The sequence below is a fragment of the Gavialis gangeticus genome, unplaced genomic scaffold, assembly GCF_001723915.1.
Source record: "Gavialis gangeticus isolate Ggan-Ray unplaced genomic scaffold, GavGan_comp1, whole genome shotgun sequence".
Taxonomy (NCBI): Eukaryota; Metazoa; Chordata; order Crocodylia; family Gavialidae; genus Gavialis; species Gavialis gangeticus.
In genome coordinates this window covers 253,467,917-253,471,772 of record NW_017729032.1, presented here as the reverse complement: position 1 = coordinate 253,471,772, position 3,856 = coordinate 253,467,917, and the positions used below count along the sequence as shown (strand labels likewise).

The 3,856-nt window shown below is 43.0% G+C and overlaps 1 long non-coding RNA gene across 1 annotated transcript in view; it reads right to left on the bottom strand.

Annotated features, from left to right (window-relative positions):
• Positions 1-665: 665 nt before the first annotated feature.
• Positions 666-3,856, bottom strand: part of LOC109302472 — a 15,082-nt gene continuing 11,891 nt past the window's right edge. Inside the window, exon 2 of the long non-coding RNA XR_002098797.1 lies at positions 666-812. This is a non-coding gene — a long non-coding RNA (uncharacterized LOC109302472). The remainder of the gene's footprint in view (positions 813-3,856) is intronic.

Below are 3,856 nucleotides of genomic sequence, written 5' to 3'. Positions count from 1 at the left end.
TACTGAGTCTTTGCTTTAATAACAGCAAATAGAACGGACATCTTTCATTTAAATATAGAACTTTCTCAAAGATGCTGATCTACAAATTGTTCCTGTTCTTTCTAGCAATGAAATATTCTTGATTCAAGCACAGGATCTAGCCAGAGCATGTGTGTATGTGGCACTGAGATGGAATTTGAACCAGAGCTCCAAGCCTTGGTGAAGGTAGGTCAGAAATGGGGTGGGATTTATAGGATATAGGATGTAATCCAAAAATATAGACAGTAACACCACTGCCAACTTAAGAGTGCTTGCAAATCATGAGCTGGCCCCAAAATTTCATCAAAGTAGACTTAAAAGCCATGAAGTTTTTAAACAATTATATACTTGGAGCCTTTTTTTATATACAACTTGTCCTTACTGACCCTTTTGAGATTGGTGCCAACTTGTCTTTATTGCGTGTAACCCAGGTGCACCCAAGTGCCGTGCTCCCCTCTCCAGATAGAAGGGATGAGTGGTAGACAGGAGTGCTGTAAGAGGGATCTGCAATATGCAGGCCAGATCCCAGATACTTAACTATATACAGATTCATTAATATATACAAAAATTAAGGGAATTGCTATTAATACACACACACACACACACACACACACAAATATACAATTATCATATAATACTATGTCCTACAGATAAAGGCTGAAAGATTACACCAGTCCAGGTAGCCCTTAGCAATGTGTTGACAAACAGTTGATCTAAAATAGACAGACAACAGGTAAGTACAGGTGAGTACATATAAATACAATTAAACAACAGTCAAAACACAAATATCTATACTATTACACGTACTATGTACCATCTCTATTAGTATGACACCTCACTGCGATAGATTAAATTGTTTGGAGAGGGAGTTGGCTGAGAGACCCTTATGTATTCATATTCTCATACCTTGCTCTGGGAAGACGCTGCACGGGGCAACGATGCACAGGGTATATGTATTCTCATGCCTTGCTCGTTCTTGAAAGACATCCCCACTCAATGGCTGTCAAATGCATTAGCAGAGGAGCTGTACTATAACCAGCAGGAGCAATGCCAAATTGCTCAAGATTCACTGCCATGTATGCTTCCAGCTCAGTGACAAATGATGGATGCAATCTTGAAAGCAGTGGAGTATCAAGAGCCACTTTGTGCATTTGTTGATGCACCTGGTGGTACAGGAAAAACATTCTGCTTTAACACAATTCTTTCAGCAGTGCGCGGGGAGGGGAAGATTGCATTGACTGTGGCATCCAGTGGAATTGCTGCTACCATGCTTACGGGAGACATGAATGTGCACTCAAGGTTCAAGGTACCTCTGAATGTGTTGAAAAACAGCACGTTCAGTATATCAGCACAGTCTGATCTTGCTGAGCTGATTCAAGGAGCAGCTATCATAATCTGGAATGAAGCACCAATGGCTCTTCAGTACATGCTGGAGGCTGCAGAATGAATGCTGCGAGATTTACTTCAGAGCAATTTACCTTTTGGTGGCAAGGTGATAGTGCTTGGGGGTGATAGACGGCAAATCCTGCCTGTGGTGAAAAATGCCTCATGGCCACAAATAGTAGAGGCAGGCTTGAAGTGATCTGAGTTGTGGAACCACTTCCAGATTTTCCAACTTCATGAGAACATGCAAATACGTAAGGCAGGTTTTGATGCACAAAGTGCAAAATACGCTCAGTGGCTTTTGGATCTGGGAAATGGCCAAGTTCCAAATATTGACAAAATCATTACCCTGCCTCCTGAGCTCTGCATGCCTCTGGATCTCTCAGCAATGATAGAATGGACATTTCCAAATCTATTGGATAATTATCAAAATCCAGGATGGATGTCTGATAAAGCTATTTTGGCACCACTTTACTCTGTTGTACAGGAGATCAACAATGCTATTGTGGCAGCACTTCCAGGCCAAGAATGGATTTGTACAAGCGCAGATGCTCTTTCAGAAGATGAAAGTGTTATGGCTGTGCCAATTGAGTACCTGAGTTCCATGGAGGTGTCAGGATTGCCTCCTCATCAGCTCCACCTGAAGCCTGAGATGCTCATCATGCTTCTGCGAAACCTTGCCCCTAAGGCTGGTCCATGCAATGGAACATGGATATTGGTGCAAGCCATCATCAATAGCAGACAACTTGAGGCAAAAATTGTTGGATCAGAAAGAACAGTACTAATTCTTCAGATAGCACTGTAGCCATCTGACAACACATTTCCATTCACATGGACACATTGACAGCTCCCAGTGCAGGTGGTATTCATCATGACCATCAACAAAGCCCAGGGGCAAACATTAAAAAGAGTAGGAGTGTTCCTTTGGGATCCTGTCTTTACCGATGGACAACTATATGTGGGTGCTTCCAGAATCTCCCACCCAGAAAATATCCAATTTGCAGTGACTGTTGACTTGAGTAGCAAAACCAGGAATGTTTTGTATATGGAAGGACTATAAAGCCCTTACAGTAAGAAAATGTGATATGTTTAAGGATTTTGTGTAAGCAGAAGTGTTGTGAAGGTGTTGAAGTGCAATAAAATGTGATCTCGAGCAAAAATTGCCTCATTGGGTATTCATGCAAGCAACGCTGCACAGGGCATCTAGTACACAGGTAAGTATAGGTAATGTTACCTCAGTTCCGTGTTCTTGGGGAACCCTAACACAGGACCCAGACTGTCTGACTCACAAAGAACCCCCCTCCTCTCCTCTACCTAAACAGAAACTGATTAAGATGCAGTGAGAGACACACCTAAAACCCTCCAGATCAGGGTGACAAGAGTGAAACAACTGCCCTAGGTCTCATTTGTATCTGAGATGGAACCAGTTGACCATTCATTTACATAAGAGATGGAGAACAGAAAGCCTGAAGCAGAGACCACAGTGAATTCTGGGATCAGAGAAGCAGGGGAGCACTGCATGATGGGGAATCTGTGCTCCAAATGCTAATCAAGCATTATTTACACACACCCAGCTCAGCATTTATCAGACCAGTTCTAATCTGGATTTACAAAGGACTTCCCCCTCCCCCCGCAACACGCACACACCTCTAAGCAGAAGTAAGTCTACTAGGCATCTTGGGCTGTACATTCCCCAATCCCACTATGGGAAGCCTAGTTAAACTTAATTGGCTAAAACTCAGTTGCCGGGTTAGGGAATGCTGAGGCAGGACACCGAGTCAGGGGGTATGGGCAATATTTGAACAATGGTAAAGGGTTCATCACAGTGTCCAGCCCGTTGGAGCCCTGACCACAAGTGTTGTCATACTTTTCCCGGGACAACTGGTGGAAGTCCTCCCCTCCCAAAGATTATGAACACTCCAATAATTGCCTTAAGTCTGTTAAAAGACTATAGTAAAATCTGGAAAAGTCATGCTAAGCTGAGGCTTGTCCACAAGTAAAAATCCAAAACCCTGATGCTGCAAGCTATCTATTGTTTCTGACGAAACCAGAAGATATTCCATCGGTATATCTGCTAGCCATAGGAATTTCAAGCTGGCTCCTAAGTATCTGGTTACTCCCTAACCTTATGTGTTTCCTGAGTATCAATCAGTTTCCTGAAATGTTCCAAACCAGATAACCCCTTGTCAATAGAAAAGACAATTTGATTTACACTATTGAGAATGCTTGAAAGAAGCTGAACCGAGGGTATAAAAATCTGTAAAAAGCAGTAGTGTGTGTGCTGACACCACCCGCTTTCTTCTCGAGAGGCTGAAGGAGGCATATTGTCTCCCTTCAAGGATCATGCTGAGAGCTTTAACCTTTCAGCTTTGCAACCCGAGTGCCTTGGACTGATGAGATCCCAGATCTCTCGCTTTTCTCTTCTCTCTCTAAGCATAGATTTCTGAACCTGAAC